This window comes from Gorilla gorilla, chromosome 21 (genome assembly GCF_029281585.2).
Source record: "Gorilla gorilla gorilla isolate KB3781 chromosome 21, NHGRI_mGorGor1-v2.1_pri, whole genome shotgun sequence".
NCBI classification, from domain to species: domain Eukaryota; kingdom Metazoa; phylum Chordata; class Mammalia; order Primates; family Hominidae; genus Gorilla; species Gorilla gorilla.
In genome coordinates, this window is record NC_073245.2 from 60,191,810 (window position 1) to 60,214,161 (window position 22,352).

General features: G+C 49.5%; 2 long non-coding RNA genes across 2 annotated transcripts; both read left to right on the plus strand.

Annotated features, from left to right (window-relative positions):
* Nucleotides 1-10,616: 10,616 nt before the first annotated feature.
* On the plus strand, nucleotides 10,617-11,684 carry LOC101140913 (uncharacterized). The gene is made up of 2 exons (XR_176997.3): nucleotides 10,617-10,717; nucleotides 11,389-11,684. It is a non-coding gene; the product is annotated as an uncharacterized lncRNA (long non-coding RNA).
* A 4,068-nt stretch (nucleotides 11,685-15,752) lies between these two features.
* On the plus strand, nucleotides 15,753-18,132 carry LOC134757803 (uncharacterized). The gene is made up of 4 exons (XR_010132294.1): nucleotides 15,753-16,023; nucleotides 16,301-16,414; nucleotides 17,032-17,702; nucleotides 17,829-18,132. It is a non-coding gene; the product is annotated as an uncharacterized lncRNA (long non-coding RNA).
* The last annotated feature ends 4,220 nt before the right edge of the window (nucleotides 18,133-22,352 follow it).

Here is a 22,352-nt window from a genome sequence, read left to right on the forward strand (position 1 = left end):
TTATTAAAATTGTTAAAACACAAAATCCAGGTACAGTTGTTATCTCTTTTATTGATCCATACAGAAAAGAAACAGCCAAGAAAAGGAAAAAAAAATCACGTGACCTTGGATCCATATCAGCTCAGCACAGCTGAACAAAGGCTGGGGAAATTTTCTGGTTGATATGTGAGATTTCATTCTTGGAACAATGATGCTTCCAAACAATGATACCACCCATGGCTTTTGTATATGGAGGGCTCATAGAGGCTGTCTGGTGCTGAGGGGTCAGGGAAGGAACTGCTTCTGCACAGGACATTCTTTGTTTCAGTGGCACTTAGTGAGCACTTGGTGTGTACCGAGCATGGCTCTAAGCACTTCACAGGTGTGACTCATTGAATCTGCCTGACAGCCCTTGGAGAAGTGATGTTATTAGCTCCATTTCACAGATAGGAAAACTGAGGCCTGGAATGGTGAAGTGTTTCCTGTTCATCATAGAGTGAGTAAGAGATGGCACCTGGATTAACAGCAGTCTGTTTCACAGCCCGTGCTGGTCAGCCCACCTGGTTGACTGATGCAGCTGGGCGACCTTGGCCCAGGTGTTTCACCTCCCTGTGTCTCAGGTTTCTTCTCTGGAAAGTGAGGACGATAGTCACACTTTCCCGATGAGGCTGTTGAGAGGATCAGATGGGCGCCAGGAGCCTGGCAAGGGCTGCATAGCTATGAGCTGTCATTGCATCTGAAAACCTGCCATTGGAAAAAAAGGCAGATGATCTTCTGTGGGAGCCACAAAAGTCAGGATTCCAAGATGCCCCCACCTCTGCCTATACACGGGGCTGTAGCTCCAACAGTCACAGTTAGTTCACCGAGATCAGCCTCCCAGATATCACATAGGCCGTTCTCCGTGGGGGGTTAACAGTCTCCTAGTTAGTGCTTCACTTGCAGCTTCTCTGGAGTTGCTGGTGTGTGCGTGTATTTGTGTGCTTGTATGTGTACATGTGTGTGTGTGTATGTGTGTATATATGGGTGTGTACGTGTGTGTGATTGTGTTTGTGCATGTGTGTGTGTACCCAGGTTACAGAAGGGGCTCTGGGGTCAGATGGCCTGAGATTTAACCCCACTCTTCAGCTACTCATTAGCCCACAACCTCAGGCAAATGACTTAACCCCGTGGTGCTTCTGTGTCCTCCTTCATGCCGTCGTGACTATCATAGCCCCGACCTATAGGGTTGATGTGAAGATTAGATGAATTAGTCTGTATGAAGCTCTTAGAAGGGGCCCTGGCACAGGACTGGTGCTGGACACCTGTCATTACCACCCATGATCCCCAGGCATCTACCGCACACCAGCTCCACGCAGGACCCTGGGGTGAATGCCACAGAGACCCCTTCCCCTCAGGCAGCGCCAACCTGGGTGGAGGGGGAGTGTTCCAGCCCCACTGGTAACTAGCTGGGTGGCCTGGGCCAGCTTCTTCACCTCTCTGTTCCTTCACTCGCCTCTGGAAAGTGGGGACGATAGTCACACTTACCCGAGGATGACATTGAGAGGATTCAACAAGCGCCAGGAGCCCAGCTAGGGCTGGTTAGCTATGAGCTGCCATTCCTATCATTGTCATGTCTTTATTTGTTCTCTGTCCTTGGCTGCTTCACTGTTCCTCCAGCAATCTAGATGCATTCCTGCCTGGTGGTCCTGCCGCTCCCTCTGCATGGCCCTCACCTCCCCTGGATCTTCATTTAGTGACTTCTGGTCACACATTGCTCCCTTGGGAGGCCTCCCAGCCAGGCCATCAAATGGAGCTCTTCATCCACCACTGGCCACTCTCCAGCCAACAGCAGCAAACTACAGCTGGGGGACAAATCCAGTCCGCTGCCTGTTTTTGTCAATAAAGTTTTATTGGGATACAACCACATGGATCTGCCTGCGTATCATGCGTATCATCTATGGCTGCCTTCTTGCTTCGAGGGCTTGGTTGACTACTTGCGACAGAGACTATATAGATCAGAAAGCCCAAAGCATTTGCCATCTGATCCCTCTCGCTGCATGGAGGAGATGGGGTGGGTGTTGGATGTTGGGTGAGGTTGTGGGGAGACCTTCTGTCCTTGCACAGCATAGAGAATGCTGCGGGTTCTCAGACACTGGGCCTGCAGGCAGAGAGATTATGTCGAGCAAAGCTGAGTCTTAGAGGCCAGGTAGGCCCTGACCGTTCCAAGGGTGGGTCGCATTTCTGGCCCCCAGCATCGTTGTCTGAGAAATGGAAGATTAAAGACTCTTGGACTCAGATAAGGGCCCTTCTGCCTCTAAAGTCTTGCGTGTCTGCCCAAGGTCATGCTGCCCATGACTTCACAGAAAGTTCGTTGGCTCCTGTTCTGTTCTGCTATCCCATTTGATTTCCATTAACCCTGAGTTGGGTTCCCAGAAACAGACTCTGGGATGAGGATTTGAGAGTAAGGAGTTTATTTGGGAGGTGATTCCAGAAAACCCTACAGGGGAGTGGGGCAGTGAGATGGGACGGGGGGTGTGCTATCACACAAGTCCCCTGCTTCACATCCATCATTGGCAGAGGGCCGCATCTGGGGCGTCATCTCCCAGCACTTCCCAGGGGCCAAGAGAAGCCCTCAGCTAGAGCCTGGGGCTTGTGGTCAGATACCTGCCCAGCAAGGACTGGCTGTTTGTCGAGGGCATGTGGGCTACGCCAGCAGCTCTCACACCATCACAGCAACGATCACTTTCCAAAGGCATTTAGTTAAGTGAATTGCATGTCTATGCCTGTTTCCCTGTCTGATTGGGGCCTCATCACCTGGGCCTTCATGGAGGGTGGGCATGGACAAACAGTGGCTGAGGGCAGCAGGGGTGTTTCTCTCCTTTGGTCTCTCTGCCTTCACAGGATTCCATGCTGCCTCTGCCCCTGCTTATATCTGATCTTATAAGCAGGAGCGGATGTCATGATTCTACCACTCCTTCTGTTCATTTCTGGTTCTTTTTGGTTGAGTAGTTGTGACAGAGACAACCTCTTCTTCACTGATTTCCCCTTTTATACGTGCAAATTGGGAGTGACCCCATGGTCTCCAAGACTGTGTCTGTCCCAGATTTGTAGCACACAAAACTCTTCCAGGCATAGCCACATTCAGCCCGGAAAGGTGAATGCATTGAATGATTCCTCTGGGATCCTTCTTCTTCTTCTTCTTTTTTTTTTTTTTTTGAGATAGAGTCGTGCTCTGTCACCCAGGCTGGAGTGCAGTGGTGCAATCTCACCTCACTGCAATCTCTGCTTCCTGGGCTCAAGCGATCCTCCTACCTCAGCCTCTTGAGTAGCTGGGACTACAGGTACATGCCACCACACCCAGCTAATTTTTTGTATTTTTTTTTTTTTTAGAGCCATGTTACCCAGGCTAGTCTTGAACTCCTGAACTCAAGCAATTCATCTGTCTCAGCCTTCCAAAGTCCTGGGATTACAGGTGTGGGCCATCCTGCCCAACCTCCTTCTGTTCATTTCTGACCAGGCATGGTGACCTTGCCTGGGATAGTGAATGAGCCAAGACACTGAGCAAGAAACTCAGACAGCAATATCTGGTTCAAGATTTACCCCTCATGGGTTGTGGGAGCTTGGGCAGACACATAAGACTTTAGAGGCAGAAGGGCCCTTATCTGAGTCCCAGAGTCTCAAATCTTCAAATTTTCAGACAGGGATGTTGGGGTTTGGAAATGTGACCCACCCATGGAACAGTCAGGGTCTACCTGGCCTCTAAGACTCAGCTTCACTCGACATAATCTCTCTGCCTGCAGGCTCAGTGTCTGGGAAGCCTCAGCATCCTCTATGCTGTGTGAGGACAGAGCATCTCCCCCCAACCCCACCCAACATCCAACACCCACCCCACATCCAACACCCCCCTCCCATCTCCTCCATGCAGCAGAGCGATCATTCAATGCATCAAACCTATGCATCACTCCTGCTGTCTAAATGCTTCTACGGCATCGCCTGGCCCTAAAAATAAAGACGGAAGCTCCTGAATGTGCTGTGTCAGTGGAATTGGGTTTGATTGTGAGCAGCAGAGACCTAGAATGATAGAGGCCCAAATAAAGTATAAGAAACAGAGAAAAGTCCCCCGTGCCTGGGCCCAGTCATCGGGGCTGAGTGTCAAGAGGACAGTCAGAGAGGTAGGCAGGAGCTGCATCTCAGGGGGCTGGTAGGAGGCTGGATTGCACTCTGTGTGTGTGGGATGAAGTCATAGGAGGATTTTGAGCAGGGGAGCCACATGATTTTATTGTCTTTAAAAAGGTGTACTTGTCTTAGTCTCCATATTACATCTGTTTCAATGACTATTAGGTTAATATCTCCCCTCCCCAACCTCTACCCCAAATGAACTGTCCATGGCTGTAGGAACCACATTTACGTTTTTCTCAGCTTCTGTATGTATCTCTGTATGTCCTGCTTCTAGCACATTGCTTGGCCTGTGGCTGATACTCAGTGAATATTTATAAAGGAGAGAAGGGAGGAGAGGAAAGGTGAGTCTCGAGCCAGGGCAACCCTTTCTTCACTGATTTCCCCTTTTATACATGCAAATTGGGAGTGACCCCATGGTCTCCAAGGCTGTGTCTGTCCCAGATTTGTAGCACACAAAACTCTTCCACATCGCTGCTGAGGTTGACTGTATGTTGAGCAAGAATAAGTAACGACGGGAGTCACGTTGACTGCGATTCAACCATCTAAAAAGACAGGGGCCTTCAGGCATGTGGGTTTGGCAACATTTGTCATCACTGAGGAGAGAGGTAACTAGAGGATGATTTATTGCAACCTTTTCTGGTGTGATAAGAGCCAGTTGCTTAAAGGGGGAAAACAGATCATCCATGCTGCTTGCTTAAAGAGTTCTGTGAGTATTTGTTCTTCTTTTCAGCCATATAGAAACTTGGAACTACTTTCTTGTGTTCAGCAAACTTTACATCTTCTGCAGACTTCAATTACTCAGTTATCCAACCCGCTGGCTTACTCTGGAAGGGCTAGGTCCAATGGCTCTGGTTGTTCTAATCCTATGTACCCATAGACATACATTTTGAACTGGAATCTTGTAACTTTAAGAAACAGCAGCCTCATTCAATCATTTATCAGGATGGCCCATTAGTGGGAGGAGCTGCATCCAGGTCCACAGGATATACTGACAGGGGATATGTATCAGACGTGAGAGTCCCATATTGATATTTTGGGTAGTAGACGCTATAGTGTTGGTACCCAGAGGTATTTTCATGTGAACAGCTCTGTGGTAAGATTTGGACCAAGTTCCTGGCTATGTAACTTTAAGTCTAATTATCTAGCCCTTCTGGGTAGATCTCCTAGTTACCTGCTATGTTTTAGCAAGTTTCTGCTTAAATTTACTGGACAGAGTTCTGTTGTTTGCAACTAAAGCCCTGACTCATACACGGTACAGGTGTGTGAAGCTGCCTACGGAGTACCAGAGAGGAAGATGGGAATAAAAGGGGGCACATGTACTTGGACTTAACTGGGACCCTGGAACCGGGAAGCTGGCACACGAGGTGGGCTATCTGCAATTGATCATACACATTTCCTTTTATTTAGTCATTGAGCAAATATCTATTGTGCACAAACTATCCCAGGCGCTGTGCTAGGCACTGGGGGTAAAGTACTGAGCAAGACAAATGTCCTGTTCTCACTGAGCTTCCATTCTGGTTGGAGAGATAGCAAGAGATGGAAAATGAATAAATAAGGTATTTTCAGATTGTGATAAGTGCTTTGAAGAATGGTTTGATAAAAAGCGATGACTGTGGAAGGCTGCTTTAGCCAGGGTGGTCAGGGTAGGGTTCTGAGGAAGCCAACCTTGGGGATGTGGAGGAGCCAGCCATGCCAGGTGCTGGGGAGCACGTGTCCCGGTGGGAGAAGCAACAGCCTAGAGCAAGAAAGGTCTCCATGTTAAAGGAACACTAAGGGCCAGATTGTGCAGGGCCTCTCGGGCGCAGTAAGGAGTTTGGGTTTTATTTCACTACAGTAGGGGGTCATTGGTGAGATTTAAGCAATGGAGTGACATCACGATGTGAATTTGTGAAAGCAGAGTTTGAGCCTGTGGGGGTGGCAGGGAGCAGAGGCACCTAACACGAGTGGAGAGCTGCTATGGAGTGGATGTTTGTCCCCTCCAAAACTCGTGCTGCAATTTGATTCCCAGTGTTGGAAGTGGGGCCTAATGGGGGGTGTTTGAGTCATGGTGGCAGATCCCTCATGAATAGATTAATGTGCTCCCTTGTGGGTGAGGGAGTTCTCACTCTGTTAGTTCCCATGAGAGCTGGTTGTTAAAAAGAGCCTGGAACCTCCCCATCTTGTTCTTGGTTCCTCTCTCGCTGTGTGATCTCTGCACACACCAGCTCCCCTTCACCTTCCACCATAAGTGGAAGCAGCTCGAGGCCCTGATCAGATGCAGACGTCCAATCTTGAACCTTCCAGCCATCAGAATCATGAGCCAAATATTTTTTCTTTATAAATTATGCAGATTCAGGTATGCTTTTATAGCAACACAAAACAGACTAAAACAGGAGCTGTTTAGAGACGTAGCACCCAGGGTTTTTACTGGGGCGGGTCCCATGGGCACCCTCTGCTTAGCACGCACCAGGATTCCACACACATGGAATGAAAGTAGATGCCCAGCCTAAACCACATTGTTTGCAGCAAGGAGGCTATTGTAATTTTCCGACTTAGAGATAATGAGGGCTTGGATAAAGGTGGGGTGATAGAGAAGAGAAAAGCGAGTGGATTAAGAATCTACTTTGGAGGTAGCGCTGTCAGAAAATGCTGATGGATTGGGTGTGGGGTGTGAGAGAAAGTGAGTGCCAGACTTAGCCAAATGGGCACAGATTATCATGGGAGAATCCAGCACCATCATTAAGCACTTTAGAGTTCAAGAAATGCTGCTTCATACATATCCTCTCTCACTTAACCATGGGCAATTCGCAGTAGAAAGGATCTCAGGGGACATCTAGTGTAACTGTGTACTTTGACAGGTGAGGAAACTGAGACTCAGGGAGGGGAAGTATTTTTTTCAAGATTAAACAGAGAGTTCATTGCAGACACCAGCTTGGAATCTGTGTTCTTTGATTTCCAAGTAAGTGATCTTTCAATATGCCATTTTTATGGAAGGATTGGAAATATTATAAACAATAGAATGTTAAAGCTGGAAAGGATCTTGTGCTGGTTCTTAAGCTACTGTTTCTCATCCCCAAACTCAACCTTTTAAATTTCATTCTATAATGCTGAACCTGAGACTTTACATTTATTCTTCATCAAGTTTGTTTCTTGCTGGGTTCCATCCACTTGGGATAGCAGCCTGGGCCCAATCAGGGGATAAAAACCACACAGTGATTTAAACAGAGAAAATGTTACATAAGTAAATATTAAACTATGATAAAAGAATAACTGTAGAATATTTTAAAAAGTATATATGGCTCCCTAAGGCTAAGAGAATGAACCCTAGGAAGGACAAACTTGGAAAAGGACCCCTTCCTATGGATGGGGTTTAGAGCTCCTTGTAGAAGGTCATTTGCTGACCCCTGGCTTAGCTTATTGGTATACAGGAAGAGCACCTAACGCAGTCACTAATATTCTAAAGTCATCAATCCCTTCTCTCCATCTCCACTGTTGCCATTTTGGTCCAAGCCATCATCATCTCTCAACTGACTATTGCAGTAGTCTCCTGACTAGGCTCTTGGTTTCTGTCTTGACCCTGTATTAGGTCAGGTTTCCTAGAAGCAGAGCCTATGACAGATGGCTTATGCATGTGACTTATTGAGAAGCTACTCCTGAGAGAAGGGAGTGAGGGTGCAGAATAGGTCAGGAAAAAAAAGCTAAGCAAGGAAGGAGAGTAACTTCAGCCTGGTCCCATGGAAAGCCCGGGAGCATGAACTGTACCCCAGAGTTGGTCCCAGTCTGAGGCAGGGGGCTGGCATTTGCATCTCCATGCTAGTCATTGGCTATGGGCTGCCCTAGGATGAGCATGGGGGTTGCAGCTTATTGGACAAGGAAGTTCTCATGTGGCCTAGGGCAGTACTCTGGGGAGGGGGACACCTGTGAGCCATTTTCAGACACCACTCAAAACGGCTGGGGCAGGCCGGGCGCGGTGGCTCATGCCTGTAATCCCAGCACTTTGGGAGGCCGAGGCAGGAGGATCACCTGAAGTCAGGAGTTCAAGACCAGCCTGGCCAACAAGGTGAAACCCCGTCTCTATTAAAAATTGAAAAAATTAGCTGGGCATGGTGGCGGGTACTTGTAATCCCAGCTACTTGGGAGTCTGAGGCAGGAGAATCACTTGAATCTGGAAGGGGCGGAGGTTGCAGTGAGCTGAGATTGTGCCATTGCACTCCAGCCTGGGCAACAAGAGCGAGACTCTGTCTCAAAACAAAAAACCAACATAGTTGCACATGCTCAGTAAGGGGGATCCACGCAAGGGTCTGATAGCATCCACGCCCACTCCAACAGTCTATTAATAGACAGTGGTCAAGGTGGGCCTCCTCTTCAAGTTCAGGTTCAGGTTCCAAGACAGAATGGGTCAGTCTTGTAATGGGGACTGTGATTTGCTGGGCTGCTGTAGGATCTGCCAAGGGACATTAGAAGAAAGGCAGGAAACCACACTGGGGTTAGAGTCCCACAGAATTTTATTTCAGCTCTGGCCCTTTCTGGCTGTGAGGTCTTGGGTGAGTGTCTTCTCTCTCTGGATGCATTTCATCACCTAAAAATGGGACACCCACACCTGCCCAAGGGATTAGCTCTGGGATCATCCTCTGAAGCCCACCACTGCTGCTGCTGCTTCATGCATTGGCACTAATTTTGAATGCCTTGTTGGATGTTCACATAGGTTAAAAAGCTGCTTGAAATGATCTGAGCCCAGAACTGAAATCCATTTTACATAGAAATAATTTTTATTTTATTTTATTTTTTTTTACTGTTTTAAACTGAGTTTTACCACACTGTTCCCATGGTGTAAACTACGGGAAGATTGTACTCTGTTCTTTTCAGGATTTATTGAATGTTGCTCACCTGTTTGAAAAAAATCACCTTACCAATGGCAGAGCCTCTTGTGGTGTCTGAGTTGCCCAGAACAGTACAGCTGTAGTCAGTCCGCATCTGTGACTTCGTTCACTGTGATTCTGCATCCAAGTTCAAGCATCTGATGACATAATTACATGGTCTACCTTAGTAATGCCAGGTGTATTAGTCTTCTCAGGCTGCTATGAAGAAACACCCGAGACTGGGTAATTTATAAAGGAAAGAGGCTTAACTGACTCACAGCTCTGCAGGGCTGGGGATGCCTCAGGAAACTTACAATCAAGGCGGAAGGGGAAGCAGGCTTGTCCTCCTTCACATGGTGGCAGCAAGGAGAAGTGCAGAGTGAAGTGGGGGGAAAGCCCCTTATAAAACCATCAGATTATCCTGAGAACTCATTTACTGTCACGAGAAAAGTATGGAGGTAACCACCCCCGTGATTCAGTGACCTCCCCCCAGTTCCCTTCCATGACACGTGGATATTATGGGAGCTACAGTTCAACGTGAGATTTAGGTGGGGACACAGCCAAACCATATCACTAGGGCACTTACATGTTGAACTATGTTTTGTTTTATTATAAATTCCTTTCTTTTTCTCTTTATATCCCTCTGGGGAAATTACGTAGTTTAAGAAAATGCCTGTAGCTAGTTTATATTTTCTATGAATTTCATTTCAGTTGAGTAAAGGGAAAGTGATAAAGTATTTGTGTTAAAAGCCTGGCATTGACTCTGATAGAGTCGAGAATCACACATCTACAAAGAATTAGCAACATCTTCTCTTTCCATAGGAAACCCATAGCCTCACTGAGAGACACCTTGGAGCTCTTTGTTAGTTTGAGCCACATTTTACAAGGAAGGACTCTTTTCTGTCCTCTCCCAACTGCTGTCCTTTGCTAGGACTCCTTAAGAGGGAGTATTTTCCCTCTTAAGGAGTCTGCTGGGGACCTGTGTAATCATTTAGCCCACATCCTGGGCCATGTCAGCTCTCCTGGAATTGTCCCTACTAGCGTTGAGTGTGGCTGTCTCACCCCCCTTTGCTGGAGGAACAGACCTGGACTTCTGCCAAACTGAGGTCCCTGCCTGGTGAGTAAGTAATTTGTTTCCTCCATAGGAGATGGAGCGACAATCAAGAAACAAACAAACACATTTTTTTTTAAAAAGGCATAAAAGCTTAGTCATGCAAATCAAGGCAGAGGAGAGAGGGTAAAGAAAATGGCCTTATTCATATTCTGCAACTTCAGCAGGCCCTGGCCCATGGGCTGATTTCTATTAAAACACTCAGCCTAGAGCAGCCAACACTCCGGCTCATTAATAAAGGTTTGTCCCAAGTGGAGTAAACACCACCCGTTCCCAGGACACCCAGAAGCAGAAAATTAACCAGAGGTGAACTGGGTCATTAGCTGCTGCACAATATGGGTCATCCTAGATTAATTTAGTTCCCTTCAACTGGAGGCTCAAAGAGAGTGACCGGTTCTCATAGCCGGGAACAGTGACTTAGCAGCGTGTTGAGGTCTCTTGGATACCAGGCCAGGAGCTGTCATTATGATTCATGGCGCCTCTGACATCACTCAGTGGTTTTTGTGATGCCAAGTTCACATGTCTGAGCACACATAAGGGACTCTGTGAATATGTGTGTATTTGTTGTGTGCTTGCCCGCAGAATGGGATACAGAGACTCACTCTATTCATCAAGGATTTGTTTTAATCAGGTATGGTAAGACCCCCAGACACAGAAAGTACTGTCATCGGGAAAGACATTCATTACATTCTAGGTCCCGAGAAACGGGAGACATGACATGCTCTGCGCGGCCGCACGGGGAACCCTGGGAACCCGGGAACCGTGCTCTGCGGTCCGCACGGGGAACCCGGGAACCGTGCTCTGCGGTCCGCACGGGGAACCCGGGAACCGTGGTCTGCAGGGCCACACGGGGAACCCGGGAACCCGGGAACCGTGCTCTGCAGGGCCACATGGGGAACACTGGGAACCCGGGAACCGTGCTCTGCGGGGCCACACGGGGAACCTAGGAACCCGGGAACCCGGGAACCGTGCTCTGCAGGGCCACATGGGGAACCCTGGGAACCCGGGAACCGTGCTCTGCAGGGCAACATGGGGAACGCTTCCTTTCAAGAGGAAGAGGGAGGAAGTGAGACATGAGCAAGAGACTTTATTGAGGAATGAATGGATAGGCAGTCACCAGGCTCAGGGTTGTGAGTTTGAGTCACTTCGGCAGGCTCTGGGACATAGGGGCTGTTCCTAGTTGTCTGGTACCTGGCCCTGGAGAGGGAGAGCCCAATAAAAGAGGTGGTTGGGGCGTGTGGGCTCTTGATTTGTTTTTCATTTGCAAGACATGCTCCAGATGAGTTGTTTCCTGTCTCTTAGGAATTGGCAAGCATGGGAAGAGCACGCTGTCCAGGGTTGGCAAGGCCTGGAAATGTCAGAGCATCAGAATACTGAAAATAAGAGACATGGTCAGTACTCATACATAGACATGACACACACATATACACACATACGCAGACTCACATATGTCAACAGCTGAATGAAAAATGTCTTTCATTCCTGGAAGCAGGAATCATATCACTTTCTCCAAAGCATGTCTTTTTCTATGCAATGGTGTGCTTTAGGTGCAAGAACACTCGAGAAGCGGCAAAGATAAACAAATCCAAGTGTTATAATTCTGCATTATGCATATGTTTTGACTTTTCATCTTTTATTCAGAGAGTAAGAAAAAGGGGAGAGAAGCCCCTTGCCAAAGCCGCCTCCACTTGCACTGGGAAGCCCACCACAGGCCACCACCTGGGCTGGGAGATTCGTCAGCAGGTGTTGGCCTGTGACAGTCACACTTCCTGCTCCTCAGTCTGAGATGCCCCAACCAGATGGCGGAGGCCCAATGGGGAAGGAGCAGCCTCCACGGAGGCCCGCCTGGTTTTCCAGCCCTGGACTTGCAGCCGGGACATGAGGGCTCCCTCCTACTCTCCCACCCCTCCTGCTGGTGAAGCAAGCCCCTCCTACTCAGAAGGGAGCTTTCTCTGCCCTGGAAGATGCTTGGAAACTTGGCGATGCTTCCAGACGTGCAGGCGCCAGGGGCCTGTCCACTCCTCCTCCCCCTTCTCCTGGACTCACTGACCTTCCTTCTGTGCCACAAACAGCCAAGTTCATTCCCAACCCAGGGACCCTGTATGACTGACCATTCTCCTCCCGGATGCTGTCCCCAGCCCTGTGCATGGCTGCCCCTTCTCAACTTTCAGGGCTCTGCCAGGTGCCACCTCCTGGGTGAGCACTTCCCTGGCCACCCTGTCCCCAGGAGCCCTCTCCACCAAGGCACTTCCTAGCATCTCACCCCATTTCCTCTTCTCAAGATCCCTCATCACCATCTCAAATGAATTTGAGCATGTGTTGACTTGGGGAACATATCTCCCCCTCCTTACCTGTGTGTAAGCTCCAAGGAAAATCAGTGTCCGACCTGACTTAGGAACCTGTGTCCCCAGAGCCTATAGCGATACCCAGCCCAGAGGTGCTGGCTGCACATGATGCTGATGACTCCTAGGGTGAGCCTGGCATCTGAGTCCTGGGTTCAAGTCCTGATTCAGCTGTTCCTAGGCACCTGACTTTGGGAGAGATGCCTCCTCTCTGGGTCAAGTTTTTTTCCTTTGTGGCTTGAACCAATATTCCAATATCCATCAGTCACGACTGCTGGGGCTCAAAGACCAAGGTGACATATGTCAAGGTGCTTGGCCAACTCAGAGAGTTGTGCAAAGAGAAATGACCATGTTAAGTTGCTGGCCCACGCCTGGGTAGAAGTCAGGGAATGGGCTAAGGAAGAGCATGGTGATGGCCCGCCTGGCGGAAGTCTGCAGTGTGTGGGTGTGTGTGTGCGGATGTGTTTGTGTATGCGTGTTATTAATGTTGTTTAATTGCCATTCAGGCTCCATAAATAGTAGCTAATTCTTCCTATGTGCCGAGTATATACACTCATTTAATTCTTGCAACAGCCCTGAGTGGTAGGCACTGTTGTTACCACATCATCCCCATTCTGCAAATAAGGGAACTGAGGCAAGGGAGAAGAAATGACACAATCTCCTGGACCCTCTTGATGCCACTGTGGACAACAGGCCGCCTGAACTCACGTTTCCAGGCTCCACTTGGCCATTTCTGTGACTCTAATTTCCCCAGTCAAAGCTTAAATTCATCACGCTGGTGTCCCTTGAGGATAAAAAAGTGATTAATTTTCTGCAGCTCACTTCTCTTTCTAGGTTAAATCTATTTTGGTGGTGAGGCTGGGGGCACTGGGAATATGATACTGATCAATCTAGAATGTGTGGAGGAGTGGACAGCAGTTTTTAATCAGACAAGACCTTCAACCCCGACACAGACCATCAATTGGCAGGTTCTCCTGGGACATGGACGTGGTGCATGGGGCTGCGTTCACCTGTGGTGGGGACATGTCAACTTGTTCTGGGGTTTCAGGGCTCCACTTGAACAGAACCAGTTCTCGTGACACTGTAGGCAGAAGAGAGCAGCACATGTTACATGGGGCTGGGGCTGGGGTCTTCTGAACACCCTGAAGGGGCATCTCTGGGTTTCACCTACCTGGATAGTTTCTCTGTTTTGCTAGTTCTTAGAGGGCTTCCCTTTGTGGGAAACAACCTTCCTCCACTATGGTTTTTTTGGTTTTTTGGTTTTTTTTTTTTTGAGACAGGGTCTTACTCTGTCACCCAGGCTGGAGTGCAGTGGCTAGATCAGGGCTCACTGTAGCCTCGACCTCCCAGGATCAAGCAATCCTCCCACCCCAGCCTCCCTAGTAACTGGGATTACAAGTGTGCACCACCATGCCCAGCTAATTTGGGTTTCGCCATGTTACCCAGGCTGGTCTCAAACTCCTGGGCTCAAACAATTCACCCACCTCTGCCTCCCAAAGTGCTGGGATTACAGGCATGAGTCACTGTGCCTGGTGCCCCCTTGCCCAACTCTTAATCCTCCAACTCCCCAGCTCCAAGATTGTCAAGTGACCCAGACCCAGCCAATCAAACATACTCAGTGATGGCATCAGGAGGTGGGTTCGTGAGCCCAGCTTGTCTGATCTGAGTCAGTCCCTGGACCTCTGCTGGGGAATTGGGGAAGAGGCTTCTCTTTTCTACTGACCTTGCTGGGCTGATGGGAGGATCAGGCTCTGCTGGGGCATCTTTGCCACCTCATGAGAACTGTGTGACCCAGAAGGGAGCCCACCCAGGAGGATGCCAGCCTGAGAAATGGAAGAGACCCCTTCCTGATGATGTCATTTTGCACCAAGATCCAGCTGTGCCTGTAGTCAAATACTGCTGGGACATTAAGTTTCTGGAGTGAAGATATTCATGTTTTCACTCATTTAAGTTTAAGTGGGTATTCTGTCCTTTGTGATCAAGAGTGCTGCCTGATAGAGGTTGCAGTGAGCCGAGATCGTGCCACTGCACTCCACTCCAGCCTGGCGACAGAGAGAGTCTCTGTCTCAAAAAAAAAAAAAAAAAAAAAAAAAGTGCTGCCCGATAGATGACAGTTCCCCCTTTTTGTCTCAGTGACTTTTAGAGCTTTTGGAGGTCTGCTGTTGGGGGCCCTAGGCTGTAGGGAGGAGATTCATATTTGTCCTGTATTCTTGGGAAACCTTTGAGCTAAGATTGGACTGAAATGGCCTCAGGTGCTCTAATCAAATTGAGACCTGGTCCAATCCCTGTGGGCCCCTAAACCAAAGGTGAATAAGGTGCCTGCCTAGCAGGAGGTTGTGACCCCCAGGCTGATGGTGGGGTGAGAGCTGGGAGTGTCTGGATGGAGCAGATGTAGGCAGACAACAGGATGAGATTTGAAGGCCACAGCTAAGAATGACATTGAAGATCAAGACCTGTGCTGTCCTCCATGGCAGTCACTGGGCACCTGGGGTTATTTCAGTTTATATCAATGAAAACTAAATAGCTTTAAAAATTCAGTTCCTCAGTCACACTAGCCACATTTTGAGTGCTCCATAGTCACATGTGGCTAGCAGCTGCTATATTGGACAGTGCAGACACAGAACATTTTCACCATGTGCAGAAAGTTGTACTCAACAACACGAGACAGACATATAAGATTTTGAGTCCAGAAAACATCAAGTTGGACAGAGGCAGTAGCAAGAAAAAAAGAGCAACAATAAGGGGGACTGTGACCAAGAGGTTCCCACTCATTCATTCCATCCTTCCTTCATTCATCTCTTCACCTCACATTTATTGAGCTCCTATCAGGCACCCTCTATGACTGCAGGCTCCAGGGAAACACAAGAGAATTATACAGATGTAGCCTCAGACCACACAGAGCTCACATTTAGTCTGAGGAGTCAGACACTAAAGGAGGTAAATAAGTCACTAAACAAGACAATTCCAGAAAATAATAAATGCCAACATGAAAAGAGAGCAGGTAATAGGACACAGCGTCTTTGGTGGGAGGATCAGGCCTCAAGTTTGGGGAGACATGTCATCTTTGGGCAGCTAAAAACTACAGGGCTCAGAAAACCTCAGACGTACAGAAAGGAGAGGAATGCACTGCTCTATAGCCCACTCCCTGGAAGGCTGGGAAGCCCTGGTCCAGGGAAAGCACAGAGTTCTAGGAATTGTGAAGGGGATCCAACCACAAGGACAGGAAGTGGACAGGGGCCTCCAGGAAGCAGAGAAGAAACGAAGAACAGAAGTGGCCATGGGGCCATCGTGGAGTCTGTTTCACGGACAGAAACACAAAGGGGCTGTTAGGAACAGCCACCCCTGGCCAGCCCCGCCTGTGATTGTGACCTGACAACTCGTGGTTTGTGAAGGTTGTTTGTTTCAGAGGCATTTCGCCTCTCTGCTTTTGGAACCTCCACGAGTGGACTTTTGTCTTGGGGCTCACAGTATTTTACCCCCTTCAGGGAGGTGGCTGGTTGTAGTTTAGCAAAACAGCCACTGACATCGCTGCTCCTTCAGCCTCTGCAGACAGAGCTGCAAGATCCTCGAGGCCTTTTTAATCTCCAGAAACAAGGTTCGCAGGAGGCCGGAGCCTTTGGTGGTGGGGAGCAGAGTCAGCAGGGGGAGGGGAGAGACTGAGCCGCCAGGCCATTGAGGGAACCTGGGCCAGGGATGAGGCACTTCGGCCCTTGGAGCAGCTGCAGCAGCGGAGTCTGACCTCCCAGCAAGGAGCTCTGGCGGCGGGTTTGTTTTCTTTGAGCAAAATCTCAGAAACAAAGATGCCTATGATGACCTCTGCACGTAGGAACTTTCCATTTCTGCATTACGCAGGGCATATGTGTGTCATTTAGGTGTTAAAACAGACCAAAATGTGTTCTCCCACCCAGAAGCAAGCAAAGCCAACCCCAGCTGCGGTTCCCTGACAGTCCAGTGTATTCAGCCAAAGGAAATGGCCCCACATGGAGGTGGGTGAGGCCCAGGGAGGACAACTGTGGTGGGAAACTCAGCAGGCGGAAATGTTCTCTTGGTTTCTGGGCGGGCTGGAGGTTTCCCAAGGGCCAGTGAAGTTTTAGCCCTAATAGCTGCAGGATTCTCTCAGGGCAAGTGACAGAAGACCTGATGACTCCGGTGGCTCAGTGGAGAGTGCATTAATAGGCTTGACCACTTGTGCTCGATCTTCAGGCAAGCTGGGTCTGACCCCTGGACACTGTCCCCTGGAGCACCTGGCCTCCACGTGTCCACCCACTGCCATGGTCATGGCTCCTCAGCAGGAGGAGGCCCAGCAGCCTCCAGGTGCCCCTGCCTGGTGCTAGCTGCCCACCGAAGCTCTAGCCTCACACTCTCAGGTTCAAATCCAGCGACAAGAGCAGATCCCACAAAGGCCACGAGACTCACCCTAAATGGTCAGCTTAGGTCCTTCGTTCACTGAGCCCATCGCTGTCCAGGGCAAGTGGTGCTGGCGGGGCTAGGTCCAGCTCCCGTGTCCACTCTGGGACCTGAGGTTCAGGGTCAGGTCACCCTAGACACATGGATTGAGTGGGGAGGGTGAATCCTCAAATGCTAATCAGGTTCTGTTGTACAGAAGGGGAAGCGGAGGCAGGAGGATGCAACAAGACCTGTTCCCTCCTCTAATGGCACTCGTAGGACAGCCCAGCCACACATTCAAAGAATCTTGAAGGAATAGGATGGTTGATATGGTTGGTGTGGAAGATGGTTCATAAATTCTGGATTTAGCTTTGAGGGATTCAGCCGACCTGAAATTTATATCTGTGCAGGTAGGTGGTTGCTGGGTAGGGTGACCACTACTGTCTATCTCCATCACCCAGGGCTGTTTTCAGCTCAAAGCCACAGAAGCCCAGGCACGGTGGCATCTCCGGGGAGGGGAAGTTGCCTTATTCCAGATTCACAGGTCCGGGGCGAAGGGGCCAGGCAGGGCAGGTGTGGGGCCACAGGATATCGCCCTGGGCCTGGCTCCTTCTGCCTTTCTGCCACCATCTTCAGCTGGTGCCATTACCTCGAGGCCTCCTGTGGTTGCTGGTGCTGCCACGCTCGGCCTCCTGTCTGCCTCCAGATGGGAGAGGAGGAAGGAGGAGGTGAGAGCAGGAAAGAGCTTACATAAAAGATCACATTTTCCCAGAATCCCCAGCAGCTGCCTGTTCTCCCCCTCCTCTGGGCTAGAGCTGTGTCACACAGGCTGAGTGGCCAGGAAGCTGGGCACCATCCAGGGAGTGTGTGATCGTCGGGGTCCTGTTGGTAAGAAAAGAGCATGTGGGTAGACATCTGGAGTGCCTGTCATGGTCCAATTAACTGGCTAAAGGGATTGTGGGTGTGCAGCTGTTTTCAGTCAAAAGTACGTAATTCACATCTTCTCAAACACAGATTCCTGCTTTTGAGTAATGAAGGCGGCCAAACCACATGACCCTGCCTGCAAAGATTCCACCTGGACTCCCAGTTCCTCCAAGGAACCGTCATGTGGTTCAAATCCAATGAAATTCTCTAAATCTCCACCCTCCTCAGGGTGCAGAGTTGGCTGCTTTTCTGTGCCCCCCGCTGATCACGGCAATCCCTGGGTGCCTCGGCCTGCGAAGCCCCAGCTGTCCTCCGTCTGCAGACAAGCCGAGCTATGAAAGCCTCCTCGCTGGCCCAGGAGCCTGTCATTGTCCTCCAGCAGCTCTAGCCTGGATGCTGTCCCAGAGATAAATCATATCTCTTTAAAAAGCCGCAGTGGCCCATTATTTCTGCTTGAAAATACCCCTGGCTCTCTGCTGGTGAGCTGGTTGACAGGCCCCGGCTGTTGTGCTCAGTGCTGCAAAGAGTCACGTCAGTCTGTCGACTTGTGTAGTGAGCAAGCTGGTAGCTTCAGATGGCGTGCAAATAAAATCCCGTCCTGGCATCCAGGACTTGGCTGGGGGTTGCAGAGAGAACCACATCTGCAGAAGAGTTGGTATTTTACAGTCCCAGCCTCATGTCCTTGTGAAATGCCCTGTTCATACTGGGCTACAGGGGCAGGAGCAAAAATGATACAATGACAATTCCTGGGCTGTGTTCTGCAATATTCTGCAACACTTCCACAAGAAAACTCCAATCTTTAAAAATAGACTGAGCACAATTAAACAATCACTATAGACATTTCTTTTCTTTTTTTTTTTTTTTTGAGATGGAGTCTCACTCTGTCGCCCAGGCGGGAGTGCGGTGGCGCGATCTCTGCTCACTGCAAGCTCCGCCTCCCGGGTTCACGCCATTCTCCTGCCTCAGCCACCCGAGTAGCTGGGACTACAGGCGCCCGCCACCACGCCCGGCTAATTTTTTTGTATTTTTAGTAGAGACGGGGTTTCACCGTGTTAGCCAGGATGGTCTGGATCTCCTGACCTCATGATCCGCCCGCCTCAGCCTCCCAAAGTGCTGGGATTACAGGCGTGAGCCACCACGCCCAGCCCACTATAGATATTTCAACCAGAGGAGTATAGTGAATCATCATCTACCCATCACCCAGGTTCAACAGCTCTCAGGGTTTGCCCCCTTCCTTCCAGCTCTTTCCCCTCTTTCTGCCAAATTATTTTAAAGCAAATCCCAGACCTCAAGTGGACATTTTCTAACAAAGTTGCAATATCCTAGTCATCTCCGATGTTCAAATTCCCCCAGGTGTTGCTCAGATATTTTTTTCTGGTTGCTTTTCCAGAAATTCAACAAGGACCACATGGCATTTCGTTGTTAAGTTTCTAACTTCTCTTTGGTTGACAGTGATCCCCTCTCCTTCATTTTACTTTTAATGCCACTGCTTGTTGAATTCCTGGGAGCAGTTGCTCTGTGGGATGCCCCACATCCAGGATTTGTCAGTCTGCTGCCTCATGGTGTCATTTCAATTCCTTCTGCAGGTGGATGCCGCTGGACATCCTTGACAAGGTGTGTCAGTTTCAATTAAACCCAGAATGGGGTGTTGGAGCTCAAAGGAGCCATTGTTAAGCCATTGCCTGAGCAAAGGAAGGTGTTGTTTTTTTTTTTTTCTTCTTGTTGCCCAGGCTGGAGTGCAGTGGTATGATCTTGGCTCACTGCAACCTCTGCCTCCAGGGTTCAAGCGATTCTCCTGCCTCAGCCTTTTGAGTAGCTGGGATTACAGGCGTGTGCCACCATGCTCAGCTAATTTTTGTATTTTTTTAGTAGAGATGGGGTTTCACCATGTTGGTCAGGCTGGTCTCAAACTCCTGACCTCGTGATTTGCCTGCCGTGGCCTCCCAAAGTGCTGGGATTGCAGGTGTGAGCCACCGTGCCTGGCCTGTGTTTTAAGATGATTTCCTGGATTCTTGTTGAACTACCAAGGCAGGTGTTTGCTCCCAGGCTTCACCATCAAATTCCCTAACGGCTGTGTTCTGGGTTGAGTCACTTTAATGAGCTGCCCTGCCATTCCCAGGTGAGATGTCAATTAGAATTTGCAGTCCCAATACCAGGGCCACGTTCTCACCACCTGAAGAAACCCTAACAGTCGAGACAGAATGAATGAAAGACAGATCAATGGGCTGGGTCTGTACAAGCACACCCATAGGGCAACCCAAGGGCACGTTATTTTGGTCTGAGTTATCTCCTGAGTCATGGACATGAGTCTGGGAAGGTCAAGGTTCGCTTGTTATCGTTATGGAAGGACACTGACCTTGTGTGCTGGGCTCTGCCGTGGGTGCCTTCTTATTACATCCTCAGAACAGCCTCAGGATGGCTCATGATTCCCTCAATCACAGATGAGGACCTGAGGCTCAGGAAAGATACATTTGCATCTTGTAGGTCTGGGTTCAGCCTGGACCCATGGTTTCCATGCTTGCCCTGACCCTTCATTCCCTCCATTCCCTCCCAGCAGCCAATCAGTGGCTGTCCAGACATGTGCACCAGCTGTGCTGCACCTCCACCATAAAAACTCCTCCAATCACTTCCCACTGCTCCCCATGTGAACCCCAAGGGGGCTCTCCCTGTCCCAGGAGGTTCTGCCTGATCCACACCACCCACCCCTTCCTGCATCCCTGCAACCTGCTCTCCCTACGTCCTCAGTCCTGGCGTCCTCTCTGTTCCCTGGACTTGTCCAGCCCAGTCCTACCTCCAGGCCTTGGCACCTGCTGTGCCCTTGACCTGGCGTGATCTCCTGATGGCCGTTACTGGGCTGGAAACTTCTCAGTGCTCAGCTTGAGCTCAAAGCCCACCTCTTCAGAGAGGCTGTCCCCATCCAATGTGGCCTTTCTTCCCTTTGCTCTTTCAATTCCCAGTTTATTTCCTGTAGAGCAGTTTCACCCTCTTCACCAGTCTTGTTTATTTCCTTGTTTATTGTGCCTCCTTTACCAGAACGTTCACCCTCTGAGGGCCTGGGCCAGGTCTGTCTGTTCACAGCTCTAGTGCTCAGAGAAGTCACTGCATAAATAAACAAATACTTTGCTCAGAAAATTGTGGATATGTAAATGAAATAGGTCTGAATAAATGAATTAAATACAAAGCATATGTGAGTCATCTTTCCCAAGTAGTCATATCATAATGTTAACAACAACAACAAAAAAAGGAATGGGGGGAGAATAGAATGCCTGCCTGGGGGAAGCTGGGCTGTGTCCCTGGACTTCCATTCCAGCAGGAAGAAGTGAAAACAGACTCCAAGGATTTCCACCGGACAGTGGCATGGCCGGACACTGTTTCTATGTCTGGTCAATGGAGCAGTGCCCCATGTTATGGCTGGCATGGTGCTGCCTGCCCTTCTGGGGGCATGACGACCACGTACTGGCCCTCAGGGCACGGGAAACTTTGGTTGTTTATTCTATTTATTTATTTATTTATTTATTTATTTATTTATTTATTTTTGAGATAGAGTTTCACTCACTCTTTTGCCCAGGCTGGAATGCAGTGGCGTGATCTCAGCTCACCACAACCTCCAGTTCCTGGGTTCAAGTGATTCTCATGGTGCAGACTTCCAAGTAGCTGGGATTACAGGCCTGCACCACCACACCTGGCTAATTTTTGTGTTTTTAGTAGAGATGGGGTTTCACCATGTTGCTTAGACTGGTCTCAAACTCCTGGCCTCAAGTGATCCTCCTGCCTCGGCCTCCCAAAGTGCTGGGATTACAGGCATGAGCCACCGCGCCTGCCCCCCTTGCCTGTTTATCTCCTTTATTATTAAATTCCAAAGAGCTCTGGATGAATCTCTGTTTTTTAATTCTCTGTCTATCCCAGAGGATGTTCTCAGGCCTGATGGAGTCACTGAGGGACCCTGATGAGGGCTCTGAGTATCCCTGGATGGGAAGGAGACCTCTTCATCCCCAGGCACAGGGAGGCCAGCCTGTGCAGTATTTTCCTCTCCTGCATTTCAATCCAGCTAAAGGCAGCCTTCACTTCCTGCTTCACTTCAGGGGTCCCCATCTCTGAAGCCAGATTCACCTAAGGCAGCTTCTTCCTTGTGACCTGACATCGCTTTTATGATGTTTTTATTCCAGAACCACCTGAGAGAGGAAAGAGAACTGGTTATAAAAAGGAACTTCTTCTCTTAATGACTCTTAAACTCCAGAGCGACCTGCCCAAGGGCAGGGAGCAGTGGGGCCCGGGGGGGTTTCTGAAAGCAGGGGCCATCCATCACCTGGCCCTGCCTCTGGCTATGTGCTGCCTTCTGCAGACCTCATCACTGCTGTCCTCTGTGGCATTTAATCAATGGCCTTTCTAGGGGTTCTGAGTGATGCTGTTTCTTGTCAGATGAGAATCCACCTGCAGCTGCCTCTGGAAGGAGTGTTCCAAAAGAGGGGGGTCCCAGCTTCTCCCTCTGCTGGGAGGGGGGAGGTCACAGGAGATGCTTTGGCCCCTGGGCAGCCCTTGGGGTTCCTGAAACTCCACAGGGGCAGTGACAACATGGAACATGCTGCGGACCAGGCTCCTCCAGGCTCAGCCCCA